At 34.7% G+C, this 18,609-nt stretch overlaps 1 non-coding gene across 1 annotated transcript; it reads left to right on the top strand.

Annotated features, from left to right (window-relative positions):
• The first annotated feature begins 457 nt into the window (after positions 1 to 457).
• On the top strand, positions 458 to 564 carry LOC128293424 (small nucleolar RNA R71). The gene has a single exon (XR_008283606.1). It is a non-coding gene; the product is annotated as a small nucleolar RNA R71 (small nucleolar RNA).
• The last annotated feature ends 18,045 nt before the right edge of the window (positions 565 to 18,609 follow it).

The following is an 18,609-nucleotide window of genomic DNA, read 5'->3' as shown; positions in this document are numbered from 1 at the left end:
GTTGGCCTAGGTTGGGCGTATATGTTACTGCGTCTAGCCCTTTGGTTACTCCAGGAGAAACTAGGATGGTTTTGCCATGATGGGTTATAGGAATTGGATTATAGTCCTTACCCTCCATAATTTTGGTTCCGGTTACCCATGTAATACATGGATTTGGTGGCTGTGTTACAAAACCATTAAACCCACTAGTGGTAAAAATTTTAAGCATTAAGGAAATCAAGGATGCCAGAGATGCGAGTGAAGTGAGAGCGTTTACTTCATGTATTCCAGCGACTCGTCTTCTTGACGCTGCTCGATTGGTTGGCCATTGATATTTTTTTTGGCAATCCTCTCAATAATTTCATAAGTCTCATTCTAAGACTTTAAAAGGAGAGCACCATTAGCAGAAGCGTCCACTACCATCCTCGTGTGAGCATTAAGACCATTAAAAAACGTCTCAAGTTGGATGCAATGTGGAATTCCGTGATGAGGGCATTTCTGTAATAATTCTTTGTACCTTTTCCCTGCCTCATACAAGGACTCATCATCCATTTGTTTGAAAGCAATGATCTCATTCCTCAACTTAGCATTCTTGCTAGGTGGGAAATACTTCATGAGGACTCTTTCTACTAACTCTTACCATGTGGAAATCGAATTTGGTGGCAATGAGTTCAACCAGGCTCGAGCTCTGTCCCTTAGCGAATATGGGAACAACTTCAACCATAATGCATCTTTGGGTAGTTCGGCTAACTTGAAATAATTTATCACCTCCATGAACAGTCTTAAATGTAGGTGAGGATCATCGGTAGGCATTCCACTGAATTAGCCCACTGTCTGAAACATCTAGAACGTGATTGGCTTTAGCTTGAACTATTGTGCCTCGATTTTGGGTCACCTAGTACTCGAATTGAGCTCCTTGAATAGAGGAATTTCATATTATTGAATGACACAATTTCTGTCATCGGCAACAATGATCAGATTGTGAGTATTATATGTGAATGTTCCTCCTAGATTTTGGTTTGGATTTTCGAAATTCATATCTTTGGTCTTTCTTTGGTTCACTTGTCTTCTTCTTTGTTAGAAAGTCCTTTCAATTTCAGGGTCTACGGGGAGTAAGTCAATAATTTGATCAATACTCATAAACACCTAAAACAAACACACAAAAAAAAAATTGGAATTAAAATTTAACAGAAAAAATAGACCAAAATGAAAAATTAACAATTTCACAAATAATGTCTTTTAAAACAGTCCCCGGGAATGGCGCCAAAAACTTGGAACGATGAAAATATGCAAGTGTACACAATCGTAACAAGTAATAAAGTGACAAGTAAATGTCGAGTTATCGTACCTACAAGGACTGTGAAAAGAATTATTTATAAATGCAATTAAAAACACTTTGGTGAAGAAAAATATTTTGATTTGAGGAGGTAATTAAAAACTAAGACTTTAACTAAGTGAAATAAATAAAAATAAAATAAAAAGTTCTAATGCACGATTTCAAAAGATGATTTTAATCAAGATAACATAATTGTGCTAGATTAATTACATTTCTTAACTTAGAATTATTAAACTCATGTTTATATTGTTACGAATAAATTCATGGCAACTTGGTAATTTGCTAACTTATGAACATACTTACCTTCCAAAATTCATTTATCTCTTGATTATATCTTTATATCAATTCAACGGATTAAACAAATTTTAATAAGCAAATGTGTTAATGCACATACATACTTATGAAATTAAAATAATCTCTTGTACATATCTTTATGCCAATTCAAACAATTAATTCAATCTCATAAGCACATAAAAGATTATGCAAGGTAATAATGTATTTCTACCTTGAAACAATTTAATCACAATAATCTTGCAAGTTATGCAAGGCTAATGTATCGTTAGATACCATTGCTAATTTAACCTCAGCTACCTTAGATGATTAAACATGCATTGATTAAATATCATGTCAAATAATTACAATTTCAATCCATTTAAATAATTAATTCATTAGTTACCTTAAAATTATGATGTAAGAATAACCTAGTCATGGTTTTACTTAATCAAACATCTTACCGAGGCTTATAACAACACAAACACAATTTTAATAAATTAAGTAGACAAAATGCAATCAACCTAACACAAATTAAATTTAATCCATATTAATTAAATTAAACATATAAATATCACAAATATTCATAGGCATTTTCATAACAACAACAATAAAATTAAAAAGGATAAGGAACAAGAATCAAATCTGGTGTTTCTCCGAGGTTTGACTAGTTTGCTCCGCTCCTCCTTCTCTGTTTGTTCTTGTTGAACTGAGGCTTCGACAAACACTTGAATGCTGTTCCAAATGGTGGTTGAATGAATCTTTTTTAAGAGGGGAAATCAGCAAGGGAATGGGGAAGAAAATGAAGAACAATAGAAGGGAATAAAGAGAGAAAAGTGAGAGAGAAGTGAAGAAATGAATGTGCTTGAGATGTGTTTGAAGTGAGCAGCCAAGGGAGGTATTTATAGGTTGAGAAGGCTGCTAAAAATAGCCAAAATCAGAAGCCAAAGACTACCCCCACAGCCGGCCACACATGTGGCATGTTTGAAGATTTTAAACATGCTATTTTTAGGTTAGGGGCAAATCTTGAAAGGCATGAATAGTGGAAGGATTTGAATGCAAATTGAAGGAGTCTTCAAGGGCCATTTTGCAAGCCAAATAATCAGCCAAACAAGCTGATTGGGTCAGCATGTGGGACGATTTTGGGCTGCCTAATGCTCGATTGGATCGGCTTTCTCAGTTCAGCTCAACTGGGCCCCTTTTCATAATTAATTAACAATAATTTATTTAACCCAAATTAAACTTGATTAAAATTAAAATTAATTATATTATGAATTAATACACATAATTTGGACCATCTTAGGCTGAAAAATTATTTCGTCTTGATACTTCAAAATTGCTTCTCGATTTTGTGCTTCTAGCAGCGTCTATTGAGCCGTTTTTCACCTTTTGTGCAAATCTGTCGAAAATAATCAAAATTTGATATAAAATTAATTAAAATTAAACATGTTCATAATTTGAGTGCAATTTAATTATTTTATAATTATTATAAATATTTTGACAAGAATTTTACCGAAACTGCATGAATTTGAGTTAAAATGGGCATGAAAAAGTGTGTATATTTTCGTGTTTCCAGTTCTATCCTTTTTATATTACTTATTACATATGAACTGGGTGGTACTGAATCAAATTACCCCTATATTTGCACTACATTAGTAATAAATAAAGATCTATTTCTTGAATCAACTGAGTTTGATATTCGAGTCATAATCCAATAGACTAGAGTGTAATGGTTATTTTGATATGTTGAAACTATCTACTAAAAATATATGACTGTGACTTTCCTATTATCTGATGTTACTACCATTTCATGAACTTGGCATTATTTTGGGAATAGATTGGATAAAGTTATATGATACTATAGAAGATTGTAGATTGATGTAACGCTCTAATTTTCGGGAATTTTAAAAATGTTGGAAAAATTTGAAAATTTTGTGTCCTATTTGTTTGTCGTAGGATTAAGTACGTTAGTGGGCCTCTAGAAGGCCCAAGCTTAAGGTAAAATCCTGTAGTTTTAATTAATTTTAATTCCATAAGAAAATGGGGTTCTGGTTAATTGGGCTTTTAGGTATTAATTGTGTAAAATAAATCACAAGGAAGCATGTGGTAAAGTGGCTAAGTGGACGCCCTTGGGAATGCTATAAGTGGCGTGTGGATGATTGGGAGGACCTGTGTTCAAGTCACAATGACAGACAAATAAGGGATTAATTTTATGAATGTAAAAGGTAGCGGTGGAACCAAGTGAAAGTCTGTCGGGAGAGGATTTAGGAGTTGATAAGGGATAGGATTTAGGAGTTGATAAGGGATAGGATTTAGGAGCAGATAAGGGAGGAAATCTAGGAGCTGATCAAGGAACAAGAGGTGGTCGGCCAAGGGACTTTAGCATGGGAATTTCGGCTAGGGTTAGTGCCAGTATAAATTCGGCATTAGTGGTAAGTGGTGCCGTTTCCTGACCATTCTCTTCTTCTTTTCTTTTTTTCTTCTCTCCATCCACTTATTCTTTTCTTCTTCTTTTCCCTATAGCCGAATCCTTCAGCCACCCTACTCTATACCACCTTCCTTCCATTATTTTTAATACTATAGCCGATTGCCTCAAATCCTGAAATCCCGAAAACTTGACTCCTTTTGTACCGATTTTTCCCTAGCCAAATCTCTTATTTTCTCATCATCTTTGGCCGATTCTCTCAACCTCTAAACCCCAATTTTCTGTCGACAATACCACAAGTAAAAACCCTCATATTTTATCTTTCTCTACACTTTTGCAAAAAGCCGAAACTCCCACACTATCCTAGGGACATAGCCGAATACTGAGATCACTGAGGGCTCGACTTTTGTTATCGTTTGAGGGATTAGAACTGCATCAGAATCAAGTAGGAACTAAGGGGGAACGTTGACTGGAAGAATCGGTGGTAAGTCTTTCCAACTCAGTTTATCTTACATATTTTAAGAAAAGCCGGAATCCCTAAAAGGTTAGGGAGGTTGTCATTTTTTTGGACTTGTAGCCCTAAGGGGTTGTTGTAATAGTATTATTTTGGTAATAGTGTGATTAAGAGGCTGTTGATCAAGGGCTTGGACAAGTGGAACGAACGGATCTGGATCGAGACACTATTTTCGGCAAAGGTAGGAACGCTAAGGCCTAAGGTGTTGTTGGCCGAATATGGTAAGAAGTTAATATGTAGTTCATTTCGGTAGTAAGATTAACGTGGTAGTATTATAATTGTAGGTAGTTCGTGCGTGGATCTCGACAGTGAATCGTCATAAAACAGGTGTGTAGCTGACACCCTCTCATAGACTAGATCGGCAAAAGTCGAAAAGTCGAAATGCCGGAAAGTTGGTATTTTGGGAATTTGTGAGTGTACAAATGCTCGTAAGATAGTTGGGTTTGTATGTTTGGTATTCTAAAGGTAATAAACTACAGTACGTGCGATTTCGTACATTTTGATAATGTGGGCTTAATGGGCCAAAAATCGGGTTCATGGGCCAACGGGCTCAATTTGGTAAGTATGCACGGTAAGTATTCTGATAGTACGTAAATGGATAGGATATGCATGAAAACCCTAGAAGTAGCTAAATCACTACAATACCCTTATGTATGGAAAATTACCATGATACCCCTAAGTGTAAATGACCAATATGCCCCTAGGGTTAATTTTGTCTGAAAAGCATGTTGATTTAAATCTGTATGATGTATACCATGAATGAATATTTGTTGCATGGGGACATGGGTTATATTTTGGAGGAAGCATCCTGGTGGCTATGCCACAATTATCTAATCTGATGGCTCTGCCACATATTTCTGTTCTAGTGGCTCTGCCACAATTATCTGTATCTGGTGACTCTGTCACATTATCTGTTCTGGCAGCCATGCTACATAATTGTGTGGTGTGTAGCGGTTGGGTGGGTCGAGTAGTCTCCCACATGGTGAAAGGTTGGCAAGGGGGTGAATGTGATTGGTTATGTGTTGGGTTTTGCACATACATGAAATATCTGATCTGATCTGTTATGGGCCTATGGGCTTAATTTCGTGATACATTGCAGGCTAAGGCCAATTTATTACTTTACGTGGTTTGAACCGATATGGGATATGGTTGGGTTAATTTTACACACTGAGTTTCCCCAAACTCATCCCTTATTTTCATCCATGAAGGTAATCCCCAACCATAGTGGGCTTGGAGCTGCGAGGGATTCGGAGTGGCCACTCGTTCTGCAATATGGATTTCTTCTGGTGATTTGGACTTCAATTTTCTTTACTTTGATGATTTGGGTTTTGTTATGTAATAAGGCCGCTTATGATTATTTTTAATTGGGTTTCGATTTATAACTTATCATGATGACCTTAAAGTATATTAACTATCAAAATGGGCTAGATCTAGGGTTCGTTTTCCAAAAACATAAACTGATTTTGAAGTAACACGATTACAAACAAGGCTTTTGCTATGATAACGTTTTATAAACTTAAATACATTTTATTCTAAAATAGACATAATTTCAATGGTAACCTAAAAATATACGCGATGTTAGAGTGTGGCAATGGCGGTGTGCATGTCTAGGATTGGATTCGAAAGAGCTTGGTACTTAAGCAATCCGATGGACTCACCTCCTTTTTCCGGTTTCCTACCTGGTGCACAGCTTCCATTCACTTTAACCCTTAATGAATTAATCCTTTGAACATCAAGTACGATTTTCTGAACTTAGAACGGAAAAATGTTTAACGTTTTTGATGTGGCACGTCGGATCCAGTCATAACGTCTAGGCCGGGTTTGGGGTGTTACAACTGAAATGAATTGATTTGAAATGTTAGACTGGTGAAATGATCATAGTGAGTCTGGTAAATCAGATAGTACAACCAGAGTTATTTAGTTATTTCTATATAGAAAATGATTTGGACGATTGTAAAATATTTCTGGTATACTATATATCTATCTACTTGATACTCAAGAAATAGGATCAAAGATTTATCATGTACTAATTGTCGGAAGGTTTCTTAATCTATTTCCTAAAGAAAATCTGGGATTTTTGTTTGAATGTGAAAATTGAATAAATTCAGGACAAAGAATAAACAAATTTTATCTCATATAGTTGACCTGTTTGATTAGTTTAAAAGGTGTAACAGTGTTCTCGAGGATAAATATAGATTCGATTATTATAAGTTGCAAGTTAAAGATTGTGATATGCTGAAAACTGCTTTCGAACTTGATGTGACCATTATGAGTTTTGGTAATATTGTCTGGATTAATTAATGTCTCATTAACTTATAAATTTGATGAAAGTGGTAGTGCTTATTGATGATATCTTGATTTAAATTAAGATGGAATTCATGTATGCTCAACATTTGAGAATTGTATAACAATCTTTTTATGAGAAATTGTTATGTGAAAGTTAGTAAATATGAGTTTGACTTAGTGAGGTTAGTTTTCTTTAGTATGTAAATTCGGTAAATGGAATTCATATAGATCCGAGTAAATTTTCTTTTATTGTTATTTAGAAACTTTGTAAATGTCTCTAAAAGTTATGGCCAGTAGATAGTCTTACTAAATGGAAGTTTTATACTGATTCAGAATATGAGAAAGAATATGTTGATTATAGTAATGATTATGTTTTAACTAAATTGAAATTATATAATTGTTCTACAATGAATTCGGCAGATTATAATATGATGATCTGGAAGTTGATAGCTAAACGAAAGCAAATCTAGAGTGTGTCGTCTACGAGTTTACAGTGGATACCGATAGTATGATGTAGTATCGTAATAGATTGCGTATTCTAAATAATCTGGAGTTAAACAAGACATTCTATCTAAGACTTTTAGTAGCACATGTGTGACAGCCCTAATGTGACCCTAGTCGGAAAGTGGTTTCGGGACCACAAAACCGAGTCATAAAAATAATTAATTGCTATATTCTATGCTTATTATGTGTGTACATGAGTATGTGGAAGTTTCATTCTCTAATTTTGCCAATTGCATGAGAAATTATTAAATAGGGATCAATATGAGACATGGTGAAATATGATAGGCTAATTTTAAATGGCTTGTTAATGCATGATGACACAAGGGTGGACTTGCATGTCAAATTCCCCAATTCCTTTGTAGTGGCGGCCAAGATGGATTGTTGATGGGCAATATATATGTTAATTAGATATTATAATAAGAAATTGGGTTATTGGAGATAAAATATTGTTAGTAAAAAAGGTAAAAATGAAAAAATGAAGGAATGCTCATCTTTCTTCTCCATTGCCGTGACTTGAGGGAGGAAGAAGAAAGGAATTCTTTTGTTCATGATTCGCTTGGATGATGCTTAGGAAGAGGTAAGCACTTTGAAATTCTTGGAAATTTAGGTATAAATAAGGTGATTAGTTCAAGTTCTACTCATTCCATGGATTAAGTTTGGTTGTTTGGAGGTTTGATATTCGCCAAGTAGTTTGAAGCTCTTGGTACATATTCTTTTCTTGAAGGTTGAAATTGGTTTGTTCATAAGGGGTCTGAATGTGGTCATTGAAGGGTCTTAATGAACAAAGTGTGTGGCTTGGGTTTATGACATTCGGTTAAGGAATATTGTGTGCTAGCAAGGTTGGTTTAATATATATATGTAAATCACTTTGTATTTGATGATTAGAAAAAAATAGTGAAGGGCAAATTAAAATGATGTTGGATAAATTTTTAGTATAGTTGTGCTTAAGCATTCGGTCATTGATGGGCATTGTTGTAACCTAATTGTAGTTGCAACTCTTAATTTTAAGATGGAATTTGTACATATAAGTTAAGTGAATGGTTAGGGCGAATGAGGTGTATAAAATATTAAAGCATGCTAGAATTATACATTAGTAAGAATGTGTAATTGTACTAAATTCTCTATTTGAATTCGGTTAGGTATAGTCATGGTATGAGCTCATTAAGAGTGCTATCTTATAAGTGAATGTAGCTTTAGTTAACCTTATGTGCCATGCGTGTGCTAAAATAATTAATGAATTGGATGTTATTATAGGTGTATGGTTGGTCTTATTATTAAAAATAAGGGTTGAGTACCTTGAATTTCTCTTTGATATTCAAAATGATTAAATCAATTTAATTGTTAAATTAAGCTCAAGAGCAAAGGGGAACTAAATCGGATAAAGGAAAGGAGAAAGCAATCGAATAGCCGAGTTGGAACCGTTCTACCCAACACAAGGTAAGTCATTAAGCATATATTTGGTATTGATTTAAACGATCGTAATACCTATGCAATTGTGTTTAATGAGGTGAAATGTATACAGATGTATATGTATGTAGAGATGAAATTGTCGAATGTAAAAAAAGAAGTGAAGCGTATAGAGTGGCTGGTTTTCGGCACTAAGTGTGCGGGCAATAAGTGTTCACGGTTGAGAGATTGGCACTGAGTGTGCGAGCTTGAAATGCATGGCACTAAGTGTGCGAGCTTGAAGTATATGGCACTAAGTGTGCGCGGCTGATTATTAAGCACTATGTGTGCGAACCCACTATGTATTTTCTATAGATTATTCACATTAAGGGTGCGACCTTACCGAGTCGATTTTGGACAGCGGAAAGGGTAAGTACCTTGAGTTCATGGCTAATAGGTGCCATGTTTATATTTGGAGTTGAGCGTGGTAAGTTTTGAACCTATGTGATGATTATAATTGAAGTCACGTACATAAGGTTCATCGTGGAATAGGTGAAAGTTCGTTTAGTTGTATGATTGTAACAAAAATAAAATGATGTATGCAAATGCCTCAATTACTCTATTGAATAGCGTATGAAATGTCAATGTAGGACTTGGAATGAGATTGAATCGTAAGGTCTAAGAAACTATGGCATAGTTCGGTATGGATGGAGTACTTAGCCTCATTTCGTTGTTTCCTCTTGTGAAAATTTTATTAATGGATGGTAGTGTAATGCTTATGACTTCTTGAGTTATATACTCATTCGGTGTTTGCTTGTCACCTATTTTAGGTTTCTTGGACTCGACTTTTTGCGTACTGGGACCGTCATCGAAGTCATCACACCGGCTAGCAACTTTTGGTATTTTCTTTTTAGTTGGTCTAGGAGAACATTTCGGCATGTATAGGCTATTATGTTTTGTTGAAATTTGGTATGTAAACTTTAGCCATGCGAAAATGGCATAATGTTCGGTTGGATTTGGTTCTATGATGTTTGGACACAAGTCTTGGTAATTCGGTTTTGGTTGAGTATTGGTTGAGGCCTACTCGATTATTATGCCATATGTCATGGCTGATTATTTTCGTGTTAAATTCATGATTTGGTAATAGTGTAGTAGGGAGATGCTCGGTGATGATTAACCTTTGGCATGGCTAGTCATGGTCATAATTTGTAATATGTATGATGAATTATTAGTTAGATCAAGGAAAAATCATGAAATAGGCATAGTTTGCTTTAGTAACAGATGCTGACAGCAGCAGTGATGTGAGATTGAAAAATCACTAAAAATAGTAGAAATGGAATTAAATAATGAATAAATTATGTAATCGAAGCTTGATGAGTCTATTTCCATATGGAAGAAACGAAACTACCATATGAGCTGTATATTAGGAGATAATTAAATTCTTGTGAAACAGGGCCAGAGCGATTTCTGGATCCCCTGTTTCGACTTAGAAAATTCACCGTAAATTTTATCGAGATAATTAGAGGTCATACCTTATATTTACAGATTCTTTATCGAGTCTAGTTTCATTAGAGACAAACAGCATAGGCATCGAATCCCTTTACAGGGAGATATTTAAATCGTAAGGTACAGAGGTCAGTGTAGTCAAACCTTGAAACAGGGGAAAATTTAATGAATAAACTGTACTAATTGGCCCAACCAAAAATTCTAAAAAAATTCCCCCATATAGATATATGAGTCTAGTTTCATAGAAAATTTACAGAATTGGATTTCGAGTTCCAGAACTCAAGATATGATTTTTAAAGCGACTACGATACAGTTAGCCAGCTTGCCTGGAACAAAAAAAAAATAAATAGGGGGAAATAAATGAAGTAAGCTCGGTAACACCTCGTATTCGATTTCCGGTAACGGCCACGGGATTGGGGTGTTACAACATGTCCTATTCTTTTGAATAAACATTGAACATCAAGTACAGTTGGAATTATTACAATCTATGTAACATCCTGATTTTTGGGGTTTTTCGTAATTTCTGTGAATTTGGTTAAGTTTTTTAAAATTTGGTATTTGGTAGTGAAAAGTCATAGTTGGAATATGTAAATGGGCTTATGGAAGGCCCATGTGATGATCAAAACTCGGAAGAATTTTTGAACTTTGGACTTAGGGAGTTAGGGCTTTGGGTAGGTGGCTTTATTAAGTTGTGGGTAAAATGTAACACAAAGGAGCCCCTGGAAAAGTGGCTAAGTGACGCCACTAGAGAGCTAAAAAGGTGGCGTGTAAGTGGCTGGGGAGAGTCAAGGTTCGATTCTCTATGATGGCAAATGTGATGTTATTTTTATGCCTTGAGCATGCAGAAGTTTGAAGCCGAATGGAACTCTGTTGGAGAGAGTTTGAATCAGTCAAACGCATGGATTAAGGAGTGATAAGGGGAGAGATTTTAGGGATTTATTAGAGTTGGCCGAATAGGGGGGATTAGGGAGGAGAAATCGGCTAGGGGGATTTTGAGGGTTGTATTTCGGCATTAGGCTATAGTTGTGCCGATTTTCCGCTGTTTGAGCACCATACAACCATTCTTTTCTTTTTATTTTCTTCTCTAACCAAAACTGTCACCCTTCCCATTCATCTTTCTTTCTTTTCTTTTGCCGAAACCAGTCCACTATTCCCTTTCGCTTCATCTACTACTCCCTTTCTTATCTTCACTCTTGCCGAAAAGCCACAAAAGCTGAAACCTGTGAAGCTTGGTTGTGCCGATTCCATTGTAGCCAGCAACCTTCTTTTCCCTTCACTTTTTGGTGGCCAATTCCTTCATCTGCTAAGCTTTAATCGGTTTAAAAAGGAAGACAGTGGTAAGTATTCATACTTCAATCGATTCAGTAGTATAACAGTTGACAAAAGCCGAAACCCCTATAGTTTAGGGAGGTTGTCGATTTGAGATATAGGCCTTACTGGGCTTTTTCATTTGATTTTTATAGTTTGTATAGTGGAATAGATAACGTCGGAGGAGCAGCAAGGCTTGGAGTGTCAGTGCTGGATAAGCTTGAATCATATCATCAGACCCTGTGAAGGTTTCCGTGGGAGACTTCGTTGGTGAACGTTGCAAAACAGGTGTGTAACAAACGTGGCGAAGGGCGACTCCACCTGCTAAGCAGGAACTACCAAGCTTTCTATTCCCTTACAGCAAGCAAGCATTCCATCTTACAGTAATCCCTTCCTTCTTCTACTTGAAAAATTCCTCCCGAAGACCCTATTGGTTTGTAATCGATTCTTTATCAATGGGTCACCCTTTCTTTGAACCTTGTCAATGATCGAACTTAAAGATATGAATTGAGTGCCATTTGATGAGTAACTGAGAACAAAGGAGAGGGATATAGAAAGGATGAAGTAATGAAAGAGGAAGCCATTGCTAGTAGTAGCTTAAATCGATATATGCCGAAATGCTGAAATTTCGGCATTTTGAGGACTCGTGAGCATGCAAACGCTCATAAGTTAGTTAAATTTGCTAAGTCTGATGATCGGGATCGTTGGAACAGGTAAGGGCACAATTTTCTGCATCACGGTAAGTTGGGCCTCGAGGGGCTAAAATCGGGCCCAATGGGCTTTCGGGTCCATTTGGGTAAGTTTGGTAGAAAATGAAATCCAGATAAATTGCACCTTAAGACAGTTAATACCGTTATGGAATATAGGCTAAATGGGCCTAGATGACTAGTTCGGCCATGCAGGGCCCATTAGGGGTTTTTGGCCCAATGACTCGGTTATGCTAGAATGGGCTAGAATCGCTGTTTAAACACTTGAAATTGTTGATAATTAATAATGAGCATGGAAAACCCTAATAATTGATAAAATAATGAAGTAACCCCTATAATGTGAAAATGACCATTTTGCCCTTAGGTAAAAATGACCATTATACCCCTAAGGATATATTATAATTAAGATGCATGTGATACTGTTTTATACATGATATGCCATGATATGCACATGATATGCCATGATATATTCATATATGCATGGGTTGGGTTTTATATGAATGGAGGAAGTGCAAAAGGGCTTTGCCCCAGTTATTAAAAGAGGCTAGGCCTCCAGTTATATGATAAAGCAGCTATGCTGCCAATGGAGAGTTTGGTTGGGTGGGTTGAATTATTCCCCACATGGAGAGCTTGGTTGGTACGGGTGGAGAGTAGCAGATGGTGGGTTGAGTAGTCTCCCCAAATGGGCTTGCATATGTTCATTGATATTGCATGTGTTATCGAAATGGTCCTATGGGCCATACCGTTTACAGTAAAGGCTTCGGCCCAGTGATATGAATTATGAAAAGGCTTGCCGAAGAATATTTAACTAAAGGCTTCGCCCAAGATATGTTGAGATCGAATTTGGGCTTAGGCCCAATATCTTGATATTGGTTTAGGCTCGAAAGGGCTTGTTGCTGTGAGTTTCCAAACTCACCCCCTTCCTTAACCTTGCAGGTGAGCCTTGATGTGGGGGCTTGGAGCCGGAGGGGATTCAGAGTGGCCACGGTGATCGCTTTTGGACTTTAAATAAGTAACCGGTTTTCTCTAGTTTATCTTAAATACTATTTATTTTTGGGTTGTAATAAGGCCATTTTAACTGTTTTTCTGGGATTATTTTATTTTTAATAACTTAAATATTTCTGATAATAATTCAAATGGGCTAGACTTAGGGCGCGTTTTCAAAATGATACTCATTTTCAAAATAACGCAACGACACGATTAATCAGTTTTTCAAAGATGTCTACTCAAATAAATTTCAACTCGCTATATCAAAGTATGGCAATGGTTGTGGGCATGTCTAGGATTGGATCCAATCGAAGAGCTTGTTACTTAAGCAGCCTTCATGGCTCACCTCCTCTGTTTTTGGATACCTACTTGGTGCACAGCTTCCATTCACTTGGTTAAGCTTAACAAAAGACAGTTTATTAGAACACTAAAACGAAACGTGGGTTTTTAACTTCAATGTGGCACGTCGGATTCGGCCATAACGTCTGTGCCGGGTTTGGGGTGTTACAATCTATTATGACTTCTAAGTGAAAATGGGAACAAGTCAGGATGGATGTTGTACCTGGATTTCCTGTACCACAGAAGAAGGAATATTTGATCTAAGTTAAAAATTTCGAGGACAAAATTCCTTAAGGGGGAGAGTTGAGCTCATTTTCAATGGTGCTGAAAATAGTGGTTTCGGGACTATAAATCCGACAAGTGAGCTCGTATAATTAGTATTTAAATTATACGAGTTAAAAATAATTTATTGAATTTTGATTTGAGGAATGTTAACCATTGAATTAAAAGTTGGTATGAGTGGTTTGGTTCAAACGTCAAGTGGTTATTGAAAACGAAGTATTAGGACATTGTTTTCATAATTTAAGGCTATAAACATTTTTATTAAATATTTATATATACGTAATTTAGGGCCCATAAGTGTTTGTTTACTTTGGTATTAATTATTTAAAAAATATTGTTAGTTATTCTAGTGAACTTGATACTATTGTTACTGAATGTTCTGAAATATGCAGTGATACTCTATAACCCTAATCCGGTGACAGAAGTGGTTATGAGTGTTATAGTCAATCACTATCAAATAATGATCAACTCATCCATCACAAAGATAAATGACACGTGGCTTCGTTTACTTTTCATCAACCATGTAATGCCAATAAGAGGATATCATTTACCAATGTTTTGGGCTATGAATTCCATTGTTGTCAATGACGTTACATACCACAGAGGTCGTACACCGGATGCACCAACTTTCGGTTCCTTAACTTTTTGAACTCAGGCTTTTACTTACATCAAAGTGTACGAGTCACTTATACATAGTCCACCATCCACTTAGGATTTAGGTATGCCACACTATGAATGTCACAAGTGGATAAATCCATAAACAGATTTAGGATCTATTCTGCTTTGGCCCTGCCTGATGTATTGTCAGTCTAGTTAGTCACATCTAAGTCTCTATCTTCTGAGAGTCGTAGCACTCAGTTTGTGCAAGTGTACACAACCGTTATCAAGTAATAAGTAAAAAATTTATCATCTCTACAGGGACTGTGTATGTTAATCAATTTATTGTAAAATTAGAGTTAACAATCTGGTGATAAAAACACAATATTTTGAGTGATGATGATTAAGCTATCTAAATGCAAGATGATCCCTAATACAATTTAATCTAAATGTCAAGTATGAAATGATATGTATGAATTCAGCAGCAAAGACACAAAATTCAACAATCAATAACATGAATAGCTACAGTAATTACATCTTTCAACTTAGTTCATTTTTCTCATGTTTAACAGTGTTTGGAAAATATTCCATGGCAACTTGATCTTTCTTGTGTAACAGCACGATTTAGACCCTATTCGAAATGGTGGTTTCAGGACCACGAATCTAAGTTAGAAAAATATTTAAAAATTATTTTCTGTGTTTTATGTGTGACTTTATATCTATGAAATTTTCATGTTTTAATTTTATTTTTTGAGTGCTCGATTTAATAAAATGGCTTAATCGCGTAAAATGAAAATTTGATGTTTTAATATGTAGGGGCCGGATTGAACTTGTCTTATTAATATAAAGCATTTATAATGCAATTAAACCATAATATATAGTGATGGAAAGTTGTGGAAAACCATTATAAGGATTATATATTAAATTATAAAGGTTATTGAAGTAAAATGATTAAAATGTTATTAAATATGTATTAATAAAACATAAAATAAAATCAAGTGTTCATATAATCTTTGCATGAACGAAATTGAAGAAAAGAAAAATAAAATAAAGGGTCTAAAGGTTCGGCCATTAGGAAGCTTGATTCAAGGTGAGTTTTAGTTCGGCTTTTGATAATTTTTACGTTTTTGATATTGTTGCTATGTTATCTACAAAGCCCATGCTTGAATTTCTGATTTTGATGAATATTTGAGTTTCGTGATGTCAGTTGATGAAATATGAAAGATTGGTTTTGGATTGATATGTTTTGTATTGAAATTTTTGATGATTTTGAGTAATTAGGACTAAATTGCAAAAATAATAAATTGAGGGACTAAAATGTGAAATAAATGAAATGTATGGACTTGTATGAACATAAGGAAGATTCGGCCTAAGCATGATATATTGAAATTTTGCATGTTTTATGTTTTGTGCAATTTGGACTAAATTGTAAAAAGTGTAAAATGTTAAGGTAAAATAGTAATTTGCCCATTTATGTGTTTTTGGACTAAATTTAGTGAAAATATATTAGAATAAGTTTAATTTGAATATGTTTAGATCAAGAACCAAAGAAATCAGATTTGGATCTGAGGAAATCTAAAGTTGTCGACTGGTCGTCCCGTTCCGATTTCATCGTCCGAGGTAAGCTTATAAGCAAATAGATATTGTTAAATTTAAATAAATATGAGTTTTATATGCTGAAATGAATTATTTGGAAATAAATATATGTTAGCCGAATGTAAATAAGCTTGGGAGCTATGTCAACGAAGTTGTTTCGACTGAATTATGATGTCCAGAAGCCCCGTACGAACCATAGGATTTCGATATGTGTTTTTGAGTAAGACCACGTCTGGTACGTTGGCATCGATATATTTGGATACGTGTAAAACCACGTCTGGGATGTTGGTATTGATATATCTGGTTACGTGTAAGTCCATGTCTGGGACATCGGCATCGTATTTGATTTGTGTAAGACTCTGTCTGGGACAGTGGCATCGCTATGAGATAGCATGTAAGACCACGTCTGGGACATTGGCATTGTTCAATATATGTGATTATCTAAGTATCCTATTCGATCCCTAATGGTTCAACGGGAAATGATAAGTTATGAACGAAGGTGTAAAACAAGCATAAAACGATCAGGTATGAGTTAGTTGATTACCTATTTGAAAATAAGGTAAGTTGGCCATTTGATATGTGATGCAAATTATATAAGTTATTAATGTGAACATATGTGCACTTGCAAAGTATATTCGACTATAGGTTATGTATATGTATGTGATGTTGTATTTTGGTTCATAAATACATGTATAGATGTGTAAACACATTCGATTATATAATGATGTTATGTCTTTTGAAATTTAATAATACTTTGAATGTGTATATATAAACAATCGTTAAGATAAGATTATTTATAAAAGCATATGTTAAATATGAATTGTTGAGTTTGATATTATATGTAACTACAATAGTATTACTTGGTTTGGTTAAAATAAGTTGATAATGTTATTGTGTTGTTATTTGCTTATGACTTATTAAGCTTAAATAGCTTAATATGTGTTATGTTTACCTCTGTTTCATAGATTTTGAGATCTAATTACGAGCTCGGGGATCGTTAGCAAAGTCTATCACATTATCGACTGTCTTTAGTATTTTATAAGCTGAATTTTCGAAACTATGGCATGTATAAGCTGGATTATATTTTGAAATGTTTGATTTTGGTTAATGTAATCATGAGCCATACGAAAATGGCTTATTACTTTGTTATGTTCAGATTTAATGCTTCGTTTTGATGATGGTCATGTTTTATTTTGATGTTCAGCTATTGCTTATATGTATTTATATATATATATATGTGTGTGTGTGTGTGTGAATCTTGGTTGATATGCTTTAATAAGGTTTTGTTATTTGACTTAATATTAATGTTTTCATGCATTCGGTTTGGCATAAGAATGTTAACAGGGTATATTATGGTAGGTATGTTTTATGATATATTTCAAATGTAAATTAGGTATGATATGAAATTATGTGGATAGATCTTATTGTCAAATAAATATGTATGTTATATATATATATGAAGAACTTGGTTTTGGAAATTCGGTATTGGTAATTATGGATGTATATATGAATGATTTGGCGATGGTTTACGCATAGATGAAATATACATGTCAGATTAGTTGTTATGTTCGGTTAAGGTATTATACATGATTTAGTATTAAAGGACATGGGTTATAATCAACTTGGTGATTCGGCACTTGCACATGATATATTGGTATGATATATATATTCTCAAGGTATATATATATATATGTGTGTGTGTGTTATGGTTGGTTATGTGTTTTGGTTGGAGTAGTTGATGGATGCGTATTGAATTATAATATGTAATGCATTAGTTAGAAAAATGCGTGTCATTTGTATGTGGCTTATTGGTATATGTTTATGGTTTAAATAATGATATGTATGGCTATATAAATTTGTTAGTTATTTGAAAATTTATGAATATGTACAAGTAAATTTTGTTAGCTGAATAGATAAGAGATGAAATGGGTTTTATGTATGTACAATTTGTTGTTAGTATGTGCATGAGCAGTAGCTATGAAACTATTTTGATATTCAGTTAATAAGTGAGTTGGTTGGTATATGTTCGGTATATGATATGTACTTGTAATTGAAGTTTGAAATCTTAAATAAGATGAGAGTATTCATGTGATTGATTCATGAAGCATAAATTGTTTTAATTGCCTGTTTGAGTTGTGTTTTGATCAGTAATGCCTCGTAACCCTAATCTGGCGACAGATACGGGTTAGGGGTGTTACATCATGAGTTTTGAAACCAAATTAAGTCCTCTCGGAATCTTTTACTTAGTAAAACATGCATTTTACTAATCATATTAAACTAAGGGGTTCTTAGAATTCATGTGAAATAATAGGGACGTGTCAGGTTTGAAACAGTTTAATCACATAAATCTAAAAACTATGCAAGATAATAGAACTCGTCAAAGTTATTATGAAATTTCAATTTAGTTGAGTTAGGATCTAAATTAAGCATGTACATTTCAATTATTGCGCCCACTAGCCGTCTTCTGGCCAAGATCGCTCAGCCAATTCTAATGTATCCAATCACGTATCAATGAAATACATACTTGAGTTTAATTGAAAACATGATCAACTGAGGCTCAAACACTATAAACATGATTTAAACAAAC

This window comes from Gossypium arboreum, chromosome 5, assembly GCF_025698485.1.
Source record: "Gossypium arboreum isolate Shixiya-1 chromosome 5, ASM2569848v2, whole genome shotgun sequence".
In the NCBI taxonomy this organism is placed as follows: domain Eukaryota; kingdom Viridiplantae; phylum Streptophyta; class Magnoliopsida; order Malvales; family Malvaceae; genus Gossypium; species Gossypium arboreum.
The sequence above is the reverse complement of the archived record's forward strand: the minus strand, read 5'-3'. Positions and strand labels throughout refer to the sequence as shown.